General features: G+C 42.4%; 1 protein-coding gene across 3 annotated transcripts in view; it reads left to right on the forward strand.

The window, feature by feature from the left end:
- The first annotated feature begins 14622 nt into the window (after positions 1-14622).
- DMTF1 (cyclin D binding myb like transcription factor 1) overlaps positions 14623-20024 on the forward strand; it is a 29190-nt gene continuing 23788 nt past the window's right edge. Inside the window, exon 1 of one of the 3 annotated variants that reach the window (XM_077179200.1) lies at positions 14623-14921. The gene's annotated coding sequence lies outside the window, so the exon portion shown is untranslated. The remainder of the gene's footprint in view (positions 14922-20024) is intronic. The other 2 variants (XM_077179201.1, XM_054631810.2) reach the window with 2 other exon arrangements.

The following is a 20024-nucleotide window of genomic DNA, read 5'->3' on the forward strand; positions in this document are numbered from 1 at the left end:
AAAGGAAAAAAAATTTAAGACTTTGGGTTAGAGTTGTCTAGATGAAAAGAGATCTTAAAACTTTTTTTTTAATGAAATCCAAATATTATTAACAATAAGGGTTTAATCAAAACCTTTTTTTACTGAAAGGCCCCAGTTTTGCAAAAAGGGTGAACTAAAAATTGAGCAGTTCTTATTTTCAACCAGGACAAGGCAATACTTCATGCAAGGCTAGGCAGCAACACAAAGGCAAAGTGAGGAGATAACTCAGGTTTGCCTGCTCTGTGTGCAGCTTCACCACTATATCACACTTCTTTCCATTTCCTATTTGCAGAAGCAGAGCAAAACAAATTTGCACAGAGCTGTCCAAATCAAAAAGCAATGATTACCTGCAATGAGCAAATAGAAAACAGAGTCATTTTTATAGAAAGCTGTCTGACTCTCATATATGCTGCTGAACTGTTGGTGAATTGGCTTTTTTCAGAGCTTTTTCTTTCTGATATATTTGACTCCCCTGTCTCTTATTGGCAAAGCACATAATAGATATTATTGTTAATTTACTGGGAAGATAGTTCTCTGCAATTTTTTTGTGACTAAACAATGCAATGAACTTGCACAGAAATAACATCTGGGAAAATACATCATATTTTTGTCACTTCATTGAGATATTCACCTCTCTCTGGGCTCTTCATGCACATAATGGAGCTATCACACACAAGGTTAAAAAATAGCTGCACAGAAAAAATGAACTTGACTGGCAGATTCTGTGAAGGTCACAGAGCAAGAGAGACTTCACACAAATTCACGTGGCACTCAGAAAATATCTTATTCTACTGAATTCTGACAGGGGCCATACCCACACACCTTCATCTGATGCTGTGAAAACTGGATGCAGACACAATCTCTACAAGTGACCTTTGCTGCCTCTCTGCCTTGGCTGCAGACATAAGCAGCTCCACATTTAGAAGATATTCAGAGATGAATTCACATTGGAAATCTGCACCTGAAACCTGCTTTTTAATGCTGGAGCCTGACTTGCTGCCACCAATGATCAGAGTGAAGGCAACTCCATCAGCCTGAAAGAGCAGGGTGTGAAAGGTTAGAGCACCTCTACTGTCAATTAGAAGAACTTCTATGGTCAAACCATCATTAAAAGGGGAAAGAGAGAGGAAAAAAAAAACCAGGAATCTGTGCAGCATCCTGCACCAAACCTAATAGATGGACTGGCCTGATCCTCAGCTGCTGCTGCAGGAAGATTCAGACACTTGGCTCTCAGCTCTGAGATCAAAAGCATAGTACTGATAAGCAAAAAAGAAAATAAGCACAAAAAAACAAAAAGCCAAAGCCAAAGCAACAAATTCAGTCAAGGATTTCAGCCACACCACTGCACATATACATACATACATCTCAACAGTATTTATTTGTTCTCTCACCAAATTGATAAGTTCAATATTCACTGTAATTGCAGTGTACTTGGCTTTTTTCCATTTTTTTTGATACTTTCCCATTTACTCCTCACAACTGCCTGTGGTGTCTAGTACATACTACAGAAAAACATCAATTATTAAAGATGTCAATTATTGTCTTTTCAAGAGGGCTGAGATGTTTATATACATTTTTTCATATATGTAACCAAAGCTATATTTTTCCAAAATAATTTTGAATTGCTAGGACTTCTAATCATTGGACTGTTTGCCAGGAGCTGGCAATTATTCTGATATTATATATGGCAATTAATTCTATGGTAATTAATATTAATATTAATATATGGTAATTAATTTAATTTGATACAGCCTACAGTATTTCTCAGCAGGGAATTTGCAAAAAGTCTAAAAGGGATTTGCAGCTCTTGTACACAGACCTCAAATTCTTCCTTTCAGGAAAGGAAATGAAATTTTGAAATCAGAGGATAGAGTTGAACAAACACTCCTGAAAGGAGATATGGTCAATCAAAAATGAAATTGAAAAATCCAGAAAATTTGAAATGTGGCGACTACAACCAATTGTACTGAGATGAAATTGGGTGTAGCGAAATAGACCAAAACTTGCCAAAATTATTCCCTTGGAAATCCCTAAAATCAGGGAAGAAAGATAAACAAAGAGACAGATGAGAAACAGAATAGAAAATTCCTTAAAAAAAAAAAAGAAAGAAACAACTGGGTAGGATGTGAAAACAAGAAAAGCCAATGGGATGACATGAAGTGCAGAAATATGGACCTAAGCTTCCCCAGTTGATCCTCATGGAAATTACAAGATTGAATCTTGAAATCGGAGGACAGAGTTGAACAAACCCTCCTAAAAGGAGTTATGGTCAATCAAAAATGAAATTTAAAAATCCAGAAATTTTTTTTTTTCCTTTCAGGAAATTCTTTCTTTCCCTTCAGACTCTTTAACTTGTATCACTCCCTGCATTTCAGCCATTCTGATTGGGCTCTAAATACCCAAATAGAAATTTAAGAATTTTTATTGCTTGAGATCCCATAATAGAAATTCCTGATCTAAATTCATAGAACTACTCATGATTGAAATTAGGGATATACTGAGGTATTTACACAGTGAGAATGCTAAGGACTGACTTCTTAAATTCCTGCTGCTTGTATGGATGTTCCCATTGTCTCAAAGGGAAGAAAATGTAAGAAGCAGATCTCAAGAATATCATCTCAACATCAATGTCTTTAGATTTTCTTTCCAAAATAGCTGATTGATGACAGAGTATTTTAATTGGGATATTGTTCATTTGAGGTGGGAATACAAAGGGATTTTGTAATTTCTTGTTCTTTTTGTCAGTCCCAAAAGCAGAGATGCCTTTTTTTTCCCTTGAACACAGAGTTTTCTGATCACCAGTGACATATCTCATCAGCTGCAGAGATGAAGATGATTTCCTAGACAATTAACTCAGAATCACCTGTTAGAGACAGTCCAGGGATGCTTTGACTGTTCCTTACACTGATGGGTGAAGCTGGCTGGTTTATGTTATAATGCCTCATTTCCTGGCTGTAGCTTTGCCTTGTATCAACATTTGAAAAAGTTGTATTTCCAAGCTGTGGAAACATTTCAGGTTAAGTGAGAGAAGGAGATGGAAATACAGGTTCTCCATCCAGCTGAAATATCCCTCATAATTTTTTTTGCCACCCAGTGACCTCCATCATCATCAGCATCTTCTTATCCTGCCTCCTGCTCCTTCTAGAATCTGAGCTGCAGTGAAAGGTGCCCTGCCAAGTACTACATGCCATAGCTAAAGATTTGTGCTGATTTAATTTGAGAACAAAATCATTTTAAAAAGATTGAACAGATGAAAACACAAATTGCAACAGAAAGCAGGATGCAGTTTGTAGTATAGCACTGAACTGCTACAATGCAGGAATGTGGCCATATGTTTGGGAGTGTAACATTTTGTACTTTATTTTAATTCTGGTTGGTTCAAGATGGTTAGGAAGCTTTTACAAATGAGTGGAGGAAATGAGTCTGACAGTTGAAACACTCTGATCACTTCACTAGTAAGAGTGATTTTACTGGTTAACTCCATCAGTTTAGACTGAAAATCTATTAGAGAACAGTGGACAGATTCTGACAAGAGTCATCCAGGTAGGATAAATCCAGATTTACAGCTGTATAAATGAGGAGGATATGACCCATCTGGCATGAATAAAAAAATACATAACCACAAGATCTTCCAGACACTTTCAAATCCCTAGGAGGATCACTCCTTTTCTCTCATAAGAGTCCTGTACAGAGAAACCTGCACTCTCAAAATTACCATAATGAAGAAACTCACAAATCATTTGCAAGCTGGAAGCAAAGTTTTCTGCTTGGACACGATCCAATCCCCAGTGCAGCAGCACTCTGACATTTACTCAGGGATTAGCACATCCTCCAGCATCACATCCCAAACACCACAGCACTGCAACAACTCCTGGCCCCACACACAGGGCTGCTGTTTGATATCCATGAGATTTGCACAAATGCTGCAGCTGTGCTGGCCCCAGGTGAGCTGACATTTGTGTAATAGCTGTCAGAGGAGAAAGCTGCCCTGTAACTCAGACCTGGGGAAAGAGGGAATCTCAGGCAATCATGATAACAAGTCTAGAATTTCTTAGTTCAATCCCTTTTTGAGCTGGTTATGGATTGAATCCTGCAGCTCCTAGCTGGGCATCAATTTGCAATGCTCCCCTGTATTGCAGCCCCCAGGAAAGCATTTTAGCTTTTGCCCAGCACTTGCTCCTGGTCTGACCCCACTCAGAGGTGGATGGTGACTGCATGGGAACTTTCCCAAGTTCCCAAATTTTTTAAAAGAACCACCCAAACCCTGTAGGGCCAGGGTGCTCCAAGGGAAGCACAGCCACACACTGCTCTACAGGTACTGACCAGGATAAGGATGGAGGATAAGCTGTGATTAGGACAGCCCTTGGGGAGGATGTCACACACCTGAGTGGAACAGGAGGAGGGGGTGAGGTTGGAGCACCCACCTGTGAACAGATGCCCAGAGTAATTTCCATCTCACAGGGCTAGAATAGCCCAGAGGTTGCTACCAGCAACCAAGCTGGATAAATCAGTGCTCTGGGAACAAAGGATTTGTCTTGCAGCCTGATGTACACACAACCCTTCACCTGTGCTGGAGCACAACCAAAGGGCAGGACTGAGAGGTATTAAAGAGCTGAAAGGCTTTTTATTCCTGAAAGTTGAATTCACAGTCCAGTTTCTCATTTGATGAATTCATAGCTGTCAGCTACAGGCACTTCAGGGCAGATGTGCTGTGTAGGAGCACAATGTGCTGTACACAAAACTGTGATTCTGGAAGACATAAACACAAATGATTGGTTTCTCACTCCTTTGTTCAAAATGTGCCTATCTGTAAATGCTGATTATAAACTCATTTTCAATGAGATCTATGTTCTCATCCTTACTCTCTACTATGTAAAAGAAAAGTATCCAAACTGCAACAAAGAGAAAACTGGTCATCTGGTAAAGATGGGATGTTCACTGCATGATGATGGCATATGAGAAATTCTTCTTACATTGGGGTGCAAGCTAAAACCTGAGATTTTCAATAAACTATGAAGGACAGACAGACAGCCTACATCTGGGACAATCTTCCTACTCATTCACTCCCTACAGATTCACATCCTTAGTTGCTCTAATTCTGCACAGTCTGACTGATTCCTGCAGTGGAATGAGTTTGCAGCAGGTAAATATTCATCTCTACAAAGGTAAGGGGTGTTCAGACCACAGAGGAGCAAATCCATCTACTGCCTGAAGAACTGGATTTATCCTTCTGACCTCTGCCAAGGAAAGAGGATATGAATGAGATAATGAGAGGGAAAATAGAGACACAAAGCATTGAATTAATTGTGAGGAAAAGACCTGAGGCACCACACAGTCTTCCCATCAAGGTAGGAACAGGTGCCCAAAGCAATTGGTTAAAATTCATTTTGCCATTCATTCTGAGGCAGAGAGCAGACAGCAGAGCACAGACTACAGGGCTGAACAGCTTCCAGCCACCAGAGAAGCATTTAGATCTGCTGGGTCTTGGACAATGCTTTAAATGTCCTGAACACACACCTTCAGCTGTGGGACCCTGCAGACTGTGCTACAGACACATGAGAGGGTCTCCTGGAAAGGCAAATGTGGAAGCCCAGTCTGCATTTTCACACTGGTGACTGAAGCTACTGATGGCAGCTTCACTGGTGGAACAAATTCAGGAATCATCCCCCTAGTGAGCAGTTTTAAATTAACCTGATTATTTCATCCCAGCTCTTTGACAAATGAGTCTGATTTATTTAGCTCATTTGAAACAAGTTCATTTTAATGAAGTTATTTATATAACTCTGTGATGCCATTTGCCAGATTACACGCTGTCCAAAGGGCATAATGCATGATCTCATTTCCAACTTAGACCTCTTCTATTCCTTTCATCCTCTAACTTAAGTAGCAGGACATCAGAACATATGTTCTTCTGTTTCTCTCTAGATGGCAAAAAGTCATTTGACAGCTGCCAGGTATTATCAGCTCATTTCATATCAGTCACTTCTTCTCCTGCCTAGGAAATCAGGTTAGAATGCAAAACATATTTCTGCTAAATCACAGTTAAATACAGCCCTGTTTGAGGTCCAGAAACATATCACTGTCACTTTTGGAAATGGATAATGTTATCCTGACCACTACCCTCTAAACTCATATTTTAATTGCTTCTGAAGATTATTCTCACCAGTTTTTGCATGTCTGTAATAGGAAAAAACAAACCTGTTGCAGCTCAGGTTTCAAGTTCTACCCTGCCATGGATTTTCCAAGAGGCAAACTTCTCACACTCCTCACACTCATCCTTCCCTACATGAGTGCATGGGCACATGGGCACAGAAATTCACTCTACAGAGCACCTGGAACGTTTGAGCCTTGCTGTGAGCATGAGAGAGCCCAGGAAAAGGCACATGGGCACTTAAAATCACCACTGGAACTGAGCCCTGGCACTTGGTATCATTTTGCACTGAGACCCATTGATTTTTGTGAGCTCAGGTGGAATTGCCAGCAGCAACATAAATGTATCTGAAGAACTTGGCCATGCAGGAGTGGACTGATGTTCTTGATGTTAGTTATGAAGTGCTGAGTTTGGAAAACACTGCCTGAGGTCCAGATGTGCTCAAGCATCTGGGACCTCCCCTTGGTCCTTCTGATATAAATGGAAACATTTCTCAAGGCCTTGGAGGAGACAGAACAGTGCTCTGGAGATTTCAGGAGGATAACCTTGTCTCCCTAAGTTTACCTCTGTCTCTTATTGAATGTAAAGCATCCACAGAAAATTTTAGGCACATGCATTCTAAGAGGACACATCCACCTGGGCATCACCTCAGAAGTGGTCCCTGATGGATTGTTTTCTCATTAAAAGGGGAAAAAGGTGCTCACTTCTTTTTGCATGAGAGCTTCTGGCACAATTCCTTCCCCAGGAGCTGGCAGGCTTCTGTCCAGTCTCCTCCTCATTGTGGAGCATGGTCCATGGGATGTTCTCCTCAGCAGTGAAGCCACCCAGAGAGATGTCTCCCTGCAATCCCTTCTGCTCACATCCTGCAGCTCTTGTCTCTGACTTTTTAACAACTTTATAGGTTTGGGCTGGAAACTGGGTCACTGGAAAGATCCAGGGCAAAGCAGAAAAACAGCAAAAAATTACCTATTTTGGTAATTGGACATTTTCCTTAACCTAGATCATTTCAGTCATGTAGCATTCTGGCAGGAATGGTGGGGGGGTCTGCTCCCTTCTTACACAGAGCCTGAATCCAGGGTAGGAAGCCTGATGCTCAGATAGGAAGGATAGAACAGGGGTCTCCCACTTAGTTCCCTGGACTTTCAGATTACACTCACAGGAAAAACCCAAGGCAAGTGACAGAAATCCTTGTCTGGCTCCAAGTGTGCTGGCTGCAGGAATAAGGTCTTTTTTTTTTTTTTCTTGGTGCTTCTGGTCTTTAGCTCCAGCACTTTCAGCCACCCTCTGAGAACATGGGCGCTCCATGGACCTCTTGAGCAACACAAGAAGAGTTTGTGCACCTCCTAGACAGCAGTTACAAAAAACAAATGAGATCTAACCCTAATTTTTCAGCAGCTTTTTAGACATTTAAATTTAGATATTAAATAGGCTGATCCCATCCTTCACTAATGCCTTCAACATTCTTTCTTTTTTTTTTTCAATATAAAAGCATTTGGGTTGGTTCTGGGGTTTTTTGTTTCCCAGAAAGAAACCACTGAGAGAAACCTTTAATCACACACTGTACATTGCAAGGAAAACAATCAGCAATGGATCACAGTCTCAAGCATATGATATAAAAAGAAACATTAAAAACGAGGGCAAAAGTGACTCTCAGAGGTTGTTTAGGCTGTGTTTTAGGTGAATCTATTGACAGAAACTTCAGACTGCTCTTAAAGGGAGACTGCAAGACCAGCATGGGTCTGAAAGGCCGGATTTGCAAACATAAGAGAACCTCAAATTGTGGGGAATAATGCCACAAATAGATTTTCTTCCAGTGGAAACATCTGGGTTTGGAGTTGTATTCTTCCTGCCAGCCCTGTGATAATCCAAAGAGGCAAAACCAAAACTGGCTGATCTGCTTAGATAGTTGAATCTGGGAGCATAACAAGAGGAGAGAATTTCATTTAATAGTAAAACATATTTAGGAGCAAACTCGAATTAAAATATAAAGGAGATGCTGCTTGCTCACATCCTCTCAAAGTCGAAAAATCTGATTCCCAGCTCCTGGATAAATCACAGCACCATCTGCCAGCAGAGAGTAGAACTACATCATGAATGGCACATTTTCCCCAAAAAACACTTTGTCCCCTTCAAATGCATAGGAGGTTAGTAATTGCTTTTATGATAACCCAGCATTTAGCAAAAGCTGCCAAAAAAAGCTGAACCTCCATAAAAGCTAAATCAACATGCAGCTCAAAAACAGGAACAATTTTTCCACCGTGGAATACATCACTCTCCTCGCACAGCTTGAATTTATCAAATTATGACCATTCACTACTGGGATTTTATGGGTGGCATAGGCCAAGGAAGCAGCTCTTGGCCCTCTGGTTGTCCCTCCTTGCCCTACACAGCTGCAGCCCCCCTGCACACAACCTGTACACAATGCCATGCAGAAAGCACCTGCCCACTTTTATCTGTGCCTCCTACAGAAAAAACTACACTTACCACCCTCTCCTCATGCCTCTCCCTGTGAAGCAGGATGCTTTGCCTGGAAAAACAACTTGAACAATGCTCTATTTCCAAAGCTATCAGTGATAAATGAAAAAGGGAACCTCATGCTGCTTTAGGTGCTGATTAGTGCTGAAACCAGTGTGACACATCAATCTCAAAATTAAATATCCTGATAGTGAGACAAAGATGTGGTAGAGCTGGTAAAATACCTGGATGAAAGAACAAATAAATGCTACTACTGATCACTTACCTAGAGGTGCTGAGCTGACACAGCTGGCCTGGAGATATATGACTGAGAGTGCATCACTTCACACTATAAAAGCCCAGCTCCAAATTTTAACAGTGGGGTCTTATACACCTTCTTGGGGTCTATGTGTGGAGATTCCTCACTGGGGATGCCCCTAAAGGTTATTCCTGGAGGCTGAGTGAAAGAAATCTGCCCATGGTCATTGGTATGGGTGAGTAACATCAATCTCTACTTAATAATTGTTCTTGCTAGCTTGAATGCAATTGCTTTAATACAATTGCTTTAATGCAATTGCTTCAATATCGCTTCATAGTGCACTATAATAGCTATAGCTCCTGTACTGTCTACTAAATAATTCTGATTAAGATCTTCTTGTCTAATCATAATCATCCTAAATCATATCTATTTATATAAATACATCTGGTTTGCCATCCTTAATGCTGTGAGACAAAGTTGTATAAAGGTTTGATTACTCCTAAATAAACTGTGGAAACCCAGAGCACTGGGAATATTTCTCTGTCTCCTCTGGGGTGCCCTGACCCCCCGGGGAGCACTGACTTTGACCCTCATTCATGGAGAAAGTTTCCCAGACTTCAAGGTAGACTAGAACCCACAAAAGTGTGAAATAGATTATAGAGAGTAGTGTAGGTGTATCACTTGGTGAGAAATTTAGGTTTTGGGATTTTTAGTATGTTGTGGATGGAAGCAAGATGGAGGGCACAGAGTGTCATCCTGGGTTTCTTCTTCATGGGTTTGGGTGGCATTTTGTAATTGGGCAGAAAAGTCCCCATTGCAGCTCTTTGGGATCAGTTATTGGGTTAAAAGGGAAAATAATCTGGGTGTCAGTCCTTAATTGGAGAGTTGAGTCTTAAAAGACCTTGGAACAAGAGATTGTTGGCCATTTTGTGCCTTCTAATGAAAAGCTGCCAAACTCACAGCAGTGCGACTGTTTTACTGATAAGAAACAATAAACATCTGAGTCCAAACATGAACTACTGTCTCAAGTGCCTTCAATCCAGACCCAGAAAAACCAAGGACTAGTACCCCCACAATAAACCTTTACACATAAACTACTGACAAATCTAGGGCTCAGATTGGATCCAGCTGCACTCAGGCTCCTCTCTAAGAAGGACTTTAGAAAGCAAGGGGCATCCTCTCTGCACCTCATGACTCAACAGGAGGGCTTCTCTAATGAACTTTGCCTGAAGCTCCCTCTCTGCCCACCACACGCTGCCAGCAGCGCCTCTGACTCGGGCAGTGCACAGTAAAGCCCTTCCCAGCTGGGATCCATCTGCTCCTCCCATCTGCTCTGTCCTTTTCCCTCCCTTCTCTTCTGCCAGAGATGCTGTGAAGTCTCATTCCTTCTCCTCTTCTGCTGTCCATACACCCTCCTTCCAGAAACCAGTTCCTCCTTCCTAATTTCTCAGATATCCTCTCCAAACACCAAATCCTTATGGAGGCTGTGAACTGCACAGCTGCCTTCCTGCTAAACTCAGCAGCAGGAAGAAAGGCTCATCCCAATGTCACTGGCAGCTCAGATCCATGCAGAATTTGTCCTCTGCTCACTGTCTCTGGAATTCTGATCCTTTTTCTTCCTCCCAGTTAACTTTATCAACAGAACCACTCCTAGTCTTGGACTGGGTTCAGTGGGATTGCTACTGTCCCAAGATATGGAGAGGATTGGGCATGTCCAGATGGCAGCCCAGGTTGTAGGTGTGCAGCCTGCAGTGACTGCCATTGAATTCAGGTGCCCCAGCAGAGGTTTCAGGAAAAAAGAATGACAATGCCCTCATTCCCAGCTCTGCAGACTGGGTATTGAGGGTCCTGGATACATTGCTATTGCTCTAACATTTTCCAGGACTCTGACAGAGGGTAAGTGACAGAGCAGGCACTCAAAACCAATACACAGAGACTTTCAAGGTGGTCAGACCATTACAGCCTCACACAGGTGCAAGTCAGGAAATTACAAGATTGTCACCAAAGTCTCAGAATGAGTGAGTGCCCTTTATAGGGCTCTTCCTAGGCCAGGACACAAGGCAATAATTTTTCTTAGAGTGAAAAACCCACACAAACTGCTATCAGTGCTCTGTTACTCCTTCTCTAGCATCTCTCTCTTTCATGGCAGCTCTTCAGAGCCTGAGCAATTCTCCATAGCCAGCCCCTACCAAACTGAGAGCATACAAATGAACAAGTGTTATAGAAATACTAGATTGTTTATTTATAGATAAATATTTTTTTCTGTCAATGAGTAATGAATATATTTTGCTGTACCCATATGGAGTTAGGTTTCTATCTATACAGACAGAAATCTATAATCTATCTATACAGCTAGAAATAAGAAAAATCTCACAAACAAACAGGAATCAAGGCCTTTTCTAACTTCTGTGCTTTGCATTTCTTCCCTGAATCTTGCAGAATAAAACTTTATTTCTTCTATTATGAAAAAGGATCTGCACCAAGCTTTCTCCCACCACCCATGTAATCAGATTTGGGATTATTAAATTCACACTTTGCCTTCAGGATTTATGGTGAGTCATCAGCATGTCGATCCTCCTTCTCACATCTTTGCCTTATCAACAACACCCCAGTCTCACTTTCCCCCTAGTGCTTGATGAGGAGTGAGTTTGCTGTACCTACAGAGCAATGCTAATTGGGCTTTAATTGGAGCAGAGCTCCATCTCTGGATGCAACTGGTGGGTCTGGAGCACATGGCAGTAGGGACACCTGGTGGCCACCAGGAACACAGGGCCTCTGGAAGAAAACGAAGTGTGAGCTGGTGAAAAGCTAACTTAATCTAAAGAAGAGATTGTTAGGTCTGTAGCAAACTCTGTGTTTGAGGCTTTCATCAAGTTAAATAGGTAAAGATGCATGCAATTGTTCTGTTAACATGAGATAACTCAGGATTCATGAACCTCGTTTGCTCTGTGGAACAAGAATCTCTTACAAGAGTAAGAGTTCATCCTGCTCCTGAAACACCAAAGAATTCCAGTCATCCTTTTATCTACAGATACCTTGAATCTGATATAAAGTGAATGTTCCTGAGTGTAGTTATCTGGGAGGAAAATTAAATTCTCTCTATTGCATAAACAGGGAATGGGGCCCAAACAGAGGTCATCATCCCAAACTCTGCACAGAGTCTCGCAGATCTGTGACTAAAATGGTGGCAAAAAATTACCAGTGACCCAGTCCTCAATGTGCTGCCACTTCACAGCTAATCATCTTTGTATCTTGCTATGATAAGCCCCAGAACAACACCACTGTGTAAAATGAGGTACAGATTTTGCAGTTAAAATAATGTTTTCTACATGGTATATCCAGATAAGTAAGATAAAAATATAGTAAAGAGAAAGGCTTTATATCCAGCATGGGAAAGGCTCATAACTGAAGGGATGACATATGGGGAAACTAATTTATGGAAGGAGTCCTCTTCATGTTTGCTGCTTACTGCACAAGGTCTTTTTAGAAATTTCCACATGGTGAAGGCTTAGATGAAATTTCAGTATTATTTCCTGCAGTCTGAACACAGCCTCTTGATGAAGCATTTTGGTACAGCTCAAGGAAGTGGTATCTTGTTATTTCAAAGCAAGCCCATAGCTAAACAAAAGCAAACCAAACTAAACCAGCCAAACAAACAAACTAAACCCAAAAAACAAACAGAAACAAAAAACCACCACCACAACAACAGAAAAGAGAGGTACTTACTTCATGGAAGGCAAATGTAGTGTTCATGTTTCATTTCCTGCAAAAACTGGGGGGAAAAAAACCCAGAAGCTGCAAGAGATCATGGCTGGTGAGTCCAACAGCTGTAAGCAACCCTAGAATAGCAAACTATGTCTCTGCTTTGTCCAATTAGTGCCTAAGGGTACCAGGCACTTAAATTTTTCCCTGGAAGTCAACTACTGGGTGTGGAACTCAAGATTCCTGAGTTTTGATGTCCAGAAATACCAAGTACACATAGACAGAATTAATGTAAGTGTGCTTTGAACAAAGCAGGTGCTATAAATCCTGCTTTCAGCTCCTTATACCAGTTACCTTCTTGTCCCAGCTACACAGTCCATCTCCATTTTTTACCACCATTTTTATGTGCAGTGTCTCCTCCCCTAAACTGCCCTGTCTTCCCATGAAGACACTTTTTAAAGCTCCCAAGGTTTGGGGAGGACACAGCTGGAGGTCACACATAAGGGAAGTGGCCAAAAGGGGCTTTGTGGTAGAAGTGCAATGAGGTTTTTAGACAAAAAATTGCAGGCAGGGGATGCCATGCACCCTCTTGCCCTTATGTGCCCAGTTTTTCTGTGAGGGACTTAGCTTGTCTGCCAAGGATCATGGCACACACAGGCACCCATTCCACAGGGCAGCAACACCACAAGCTGGGCACCACTACAACCTTGTTTATTCTTGGCTTTATGGATAATTTTTGATTAATATGGTTTGGTTTTGTGAGGTTGTTGGGCAGGAGGGAAATGAAAAGTGACCACAGAGTCTCAGAATGGTTAGGATTCAAAGGGATTTCTGGAGACCATCCAGTCCAACCCCTCCTGCCAAGGCAGGGTCACCCTCAGCAGCTTCCACAGGAATCCAGGTGGGTTTGGAATGCCTCCAGAGAAGATTCCTCCACTTCCCTGGGCAGCCTGTTCCAGTGCTCTACCCCACTCTATGTAAAGAAGTAGTTCCTCATGTTGAGGTGAAACTTTCTGGGTTTTAGTTTATGGCCATTGCTCTTCATCCTGCTGCTGAGCACCACCAAAAAACGTCTGGAACCATCCTCTTGGCACCCACATTTGAGATATTTATACACATTGAGGTTCCCTTCCAGTCCTCCCCAGATTTAAAAGCCCACCTCACACAGTCTCTCCTCATATGAGATGCTTCAGAGCCCTCATCATATGTGTGGCCATTAATTAGATATTGATTGACATCCATTGATTAAACATTGGAAAGGGTTGCCCAGGGAAGTGGTGGAGTCACTGTAAAAAATGTATATTTAATGATTGGCTTCTCACAAATATTAAAATTAATTTTATATGTGTTGTGTTAGAAAGTAATGCTGTATTCATTCTCTTAAGTAGTGTGTTAAATATAGTTTTAGGTTATAACATAATGTTAAAATAGAAACTATGCTATGTAAGATACTTTTTTTAAAGATAAAAATGAGGAACCTGCAGCGAGATAGCAGCCACAGGACACCTAAATCTTTCAAAGAAAAAGAATTTATTGCTCTTATCAGAAGAAATGAACTTCTTCCTGCCTCGCTCAGGTAGAATGACGCCGTTAGGATTCAGAGGAAGAAGCTGACAGTGACCAGACAGAATCCTGTGTTTGAATGGAATTTATGCATCAAGTATGAGATTTATGAATATGCAACAGGTTATTGTTTTTAAGGGTTAATTCTCTCTTAATGAGTGTCCTTTTTAGGGCTTATGCTGCCCAGAAAAAGGTACCCAGACGTCCCTAACTCTTTGTTTCTGTTGTCTTATATTGTCCTATTTCCAACTGTCCAAAATTTTTATCACCCTAATTATATTGCTATTTTTTATAACCATTTCATTAGTATTAAACTTTTAAAATTTTAAAAACAAGCGATTGGCGTTTTTCACAGTCACCATCGCTGGAGGTGTTTAAGGAAGGTCTGGATGTGGCATTGCGTGCCACGGTCCGGTTGACAGGGTGGCGTTCGGCTGTAGGTCGCTGTTCTCAGAGGCCATTCCCAACCCCATCCATTCCGTGCGGATGTTCAGGGGGTCCATCCCAGGGCCCCTCAGCGAGGCGGGGAAGGCTCCGTGCGCTTTGTGGCGCCGCCGGCGCTCCGGGCCGGCTCCGTGCGCTTTGTGGCGCCGGGCGGGCGGGCGGAAGCGCCGGGCGGGCGGACGCGGGCCCTTCCGGCGGGCTCGCAGCGCCTCGCCCCGCCGCCGCCTCCGCCTCCCCCGCTCGCCGCCCGCCGCCGCCCGGCGCCTCCATCCTGGTACTTGGGAGTCTCCATCCTGGTTTCTCAAGTGCCCGGACCCAAAACAGGAAGTAAGTGCGCGGGGCCCTGCGGGATCGCAGGGCCGGGAGCTCCGGGCAGCGGCGGCGGCCGCGGGCGGAGGGGAGGGGACGGGGCGGGGAGCGGCCGTGTGCGGCCCCGCGGCTCGGCGCGCTCGGCCCGGGCTGCCGGCCGGGCGGGCAGGGCCGGGCGGGCAGCGGAGCCCGCGGCGGGGCCGTCCAGCGCCGCCGCCCGCCGAGGGCACGGAAAATGGCGGCGGCCGCCCGGGGCCAAATGGCGGCGCTGGCGGCAGCGGGGGCTGAGGCGGGCCCGGAGCCGCCGCCCCGGGGGCAGTGCCGGGGCAGGGGCCGGGCCGCTGCCTCCCGCCGGCTGCTCCCCTGGGAGAGCCCTGGGCCGGCCCTGGGCCGCGGCTCCCGCCTTCCCGGGGAGCTGCCGCTGCGCGCAGCGAAATTGGGAAGCGGACGGACGGACCGGCCCTGGAAATGACCAAACCCGGCTCCCTTGGGAGGGCAGGGCAAGGGGAGGCCGCCAGCGCGTTGGTTCTGTTTATTATGCTTTATTATTTTTTAATTGTTGTTGTTTTTTGTGGTTTGAACTCCTTCCCCCAAACCTGGATGTCTCTCATAAGAGGCCCACCTGCACGATCGCATTTGAATTTCTCCATTTCCTCTCGCTGGGTCTGCACTTGGGGTACTCTGAGCTTGTGGGCTTTATCTGTTTTGTTTCATAAGCTTTTTTCTTTTCTTTTTTTTTTCTTTTTTTTTTTTTTTTTTTTTTTTCCACAGCGAGAGTTGTGATTTGAGGTTGCTTAGGGCAAGTGGATTCTGAAGTGTTCGACTCTGCCAGTATCAGGGGTTTCATCTTAGGGCGGTACCAGGATTTTCTGCACTAGAGCTATGCTCTGTTCTGCCAAAATAAAGGATTCCGCTTAGAAAAGCCTATTTCTCCCCCCACTTTTTGGGGGGGTCTTTTTGGGTTTTTGTTTGGGTTTTTTTTGTTTTTTGAGGTCTCTTTATTCTTGGTTGTTCCCTTGGTCATGGTGAAGTGTGTTACACTTGTACCAGCTACTTCTTCAGCTGGCTGTGTAGTATTTGTATTCATTCACACGGAGTTGCACTGTTCAGCCCCACCTGGCCATTGTTAGTTGAAGTAATCTAGAAAATGCTTTTTGTTTGCCAGCACTGGCTACAGATCTAAGTTGGCCTCTTGGCAGCATAGTTAGAATTCCTTTGCAAAACCAGGAGATGCGGGTTTTGCATTGAGATGGACACATGTCATTCTGGTTTTCATTTACATCATTTCACATGATTATAATAATAAACAACTTCATGATGTTTTATCACTTACTGAAAAGATTGAGCATTAATTATAACTCCATAAGGAGAATGCCCAGAAATACTGATTTTTGTCTAAACCACAGAAAATTATAAAAAGCAGCCATATAAGAGACAAAGATCTCTCTGCTGTGTCTTGCATGTTCTCCTTTTTTTTGAGCATCATTTCTGTGCTTATCTATCCATCAGAAAGCAAGAAAGACTTTGCTTATCAGTCTTATGATTAGGATAATTTTTCTTATTTTTCTTGAATGCTGAAATTCTACCCATTGTTTATAAAGGTGAAGAAGTTACTGAAATGCTTAGCATGGAACTTGATTTACATGAAGGGAAAAGAATTTTAGTACATAGGAAGATTTCTATCCATAGCTATAGCCTTGTGCCCAAGAGCCAATTCCTGAAAAAGAAAACTTGAAACTTTCTGTGTTTGTTTCTTTTGAAAGAGCGAGGACATAGCTTTTATTTTGTTTTGTGTTGTTTTTTTCCCCTGTGTGACATTTAAAGCATGCTCAGTTCTTTTTATTAAACTTTCCATGGACAGGCTGAAACTCATGGAGTTCTGCCAAATTTGGATCAATGCAAATGAGAACACTTTGTCCCATTGTGTCTCCCATATATTCTGTTTCAGTGATGGCCCACTTCTCTAAACACCACTGATGAGTAGGATGCAATTGTATCTACAGGACTGTAATCTCATGCTGATACAGATTAATAAATCCTTGTATGCCCCAGACTCAGGTCCCTGGGTCCTTGTGATTGGTGTCTGCCCACTTTGGTTCCTTTCTGTATCCATTGTTGGCAGCTGTTAGGGAAAATTTCTGCCTGGTGGAATTTTAAATTTGAGCAGAACCCATTTGGTCTGGATTAAGGTTGGGGGGGGAGTTTTGTTGAATATTAATAAACAGCACTGGTTGAATAATAAAAGCTCCTGACAATGTACTGGAAGTAGTGACTTGGTATGGAATACACTAAACATTCAGGCATCCTAAAAGATGAGGTCCTGTAATGATTTTGTTTCCTTAGTGTTACTCCTGAACAAATGCCTTGAAATCCCAATGTGTTCCATGGGATTGCTCCAGTTAAATGGCACAGTAACTGGGAACTTCCCTCAATAATCTTCAATTTTTGCTTTTTACAGGACTTAGTGAAACATACCTATTGCCCAATTCAGAGAACTTCAACTTACTATAGAAATTTTAAGATTTACAACAGTCCACTAGAGACTAGACATAACATTCAGTTAATAACTAGGGGCAGTGAGAGAATTCTGTCTGCAAGAGTAAAAATACTATTTCTTAGAAGTGCTTATTTTTTACAGCCCACAGAATAATTGAGCCCATCTGTCTGATGAGGGTTATTTAGAATTAAAGGAATTTTGTATTAGGATATTACTTCTTTTTTTTTTTTTAGTTTGGTGTAAAATCAGCTTTGTGGGGTTTTTTTTTCTGTCATAATTCTGCTGCATGCTTCCCAGATAAATAAGAACAGCTCTATTATGTGGCTTTAGTGGAAAACTTGTATTGGAAATCTGTAATAAATGAGTCTTGTAGACAAAATATTTTCCCACTTCTTTGGCTGCATGTTGAAACTTGTTTGAAATTGTAATACTGCTCTAAAAAGTGTTGCATTTGGTCAATGCACAGAATTCCAATAAGGCAAAAAATGCTTATTGAAGTGGCATTGATTTCTAAGTTGCTATTTCATTATGGATTATGGCACCCACACTTTTGGTGCATGTCAATCCAACACTGTTCTCTTCCATAAAAGCTAACACCCTCCTTCAGAAAATGAAATATTAGTGATGGATTCTCTGTAAAGAATGTGTGTGAATCAAGGATTAAAGAAAAACCTTGGGTTGTTAATTTAAAATTCAAGGAAACCTTTTGTTTAAAATAAAACTTGTTTGCATTTTCAAAAGCACACCTCAAGTGAACTTGTGAAAAAAAGGTGACATTTTGGAGGTGATGAGACTACTCAGGTCCTAATTCTCACTAATTAATAAACCATGGCTGTCGTTTACTTTGCATTTAGCTTTTACAAGAGCAGACGTGTGGATGTGCAGGTGTGTGCAATGAGCAGAATTCGTGTGGCACATCCCAAAGCCTCTGCTGTGATCTGGCATTGCTCACCACAGCTCCAGCTTCTGTGCTGGGATGGATTTTGGGTGTCCTGCAGCCAGGACCAGGAGAAGGCATCCCAGGGTGTTGGCTCAGGCAGCAGCACTGGGCTTTGGCCACTGAGCTCCCTGTGGATGTGTTGTATCTGATGCATGTTCAGAGTACCTGGTAGCTGCAGCATTGTTTAAGTGTGAAACAACGAGGTTTGTAAGATCTGGGGATTGTTTCCTGTTCAGTCAAAAGAACCAACACAGTTATTCCTGATTTTGGTCACTCATTCATGTATTAATGGGTTGCTGCCCCTGTCCTGGGGTAAATGTAGCTTGAAAGAACCTGGTTGGTTGGTTTTTCTTTCGGTTTTCTTGTATTTATATGGTCTAATGAATAAAAAATGGTGTCCAAAATATGCATTTGACTTTGGCTTCATTCCTCATGTTCTTTCTACTCAGTGTTCAATTGTGGTCCAAGGCCACATGCATTAAAGTTGATGGGAATCAAGATTGTGGCTCTTTTTAAGTTTTTATCAAGGCTTGGTCAAGGTTATTAGCCTTACTCAGAAAACTTAGGATACACTAAATCATGAGTATCTTACACAGAGCATCATTATTTTTGGGGGGAGAGCCTGCACTTACAGGTGGCATAAATGGTTTTTGGGGAATCGAGGAGTTATGAACCCATCCTCCATCCAGGAACTCCCAATTCTTGGGAAGTCACAGGTCCTTGAACAAAGTGCAGTGCCCAGTGTTGCTGGAACAAATTGCTCTGCAATTTGGGGGAGCTGGAGCTGAGAGCTGGAGCTGAGAGCTGCAGTTGTGTGACTAGATCAGGGCAATCAGTGGTGCTCTCAGATGTGCTGCCTCAGCACTGTCTGGTAAATCCTGTTTCAGCTCTGCATGGAAGTGCCAGGGTGGCAGCTGCTGATCCTGGGTGGAGCTTCCTCCCCATCCCTGGAATGCCATATTTGGATGGATGGATCCCTTTTATGCTGTGTCCTGTTCCCTCCTAACTTGCAAACCAGAAAGGCAGGCAATGTAAAGGGATTCATTGCCCTGTGTTTTTAATTTGGTATCCAAATCCTCTAAATATACAGATTGATTTTTCATCAAGTTCTGATTAACTACTGAAACAATAACACAGCTTTACTGTGCCTGTACTCAATTTTCATCAGTCTTCAAATAAAAAGAAAGAATGGTCTGCTCTGTCTTCTGCTGTGGATGGTGCTATAATTTCCACTGCTTGCAGAACAGCTGTAGGTGAAGTAAATGACTGTTGTAATGTGCCTTATAAATCTCATGTTTTTCAGGCCTCTAAAATGGTGAAAAGTGGATGCTTTCAACTGATTGGAGAAAAATAAATGTTGTGACAACTAGTTGACATAAATTAAGGAAGAATCCTCCACCTCATTTCCAGTAACTTTAGGGATTTTTACTACAGCAGTCCCTGTAGTAAAACTTACTTAGAAAGTACATATGAACATGAAAAAGAGAATCTGTTTATTTTTGTCCAGTTTGTTCACTCCCCAAAAGCTAAATTAATAACTTAAAACTGGGTTGAAAAAGTTACAGCCTGCTAATTTAGCTGTAACGTTTTGGATGTCTTCCTTCTTGTTTTAGCATTAAGGATGCCTCATTGGGCTCCTAAAATCATAGGGATGCCTCATTGGGCTCCTAAAATCAGTATTACA

This window comes from Agelaius phoeniceus, chromosome 5, assembly GCF_051311805.1.
Source record: "Agelaius phoeniceus isolate bAgePho1 chromosome 5, bAgePho1.hap1, whole genome shotgun sequence".
Classification (NCBI taxonomy): Eukaryota; Metazoa; Chordata; class Aves; order Passeriformes; family Icteridae; genus Agelaius; species Agelaius phoeniceus.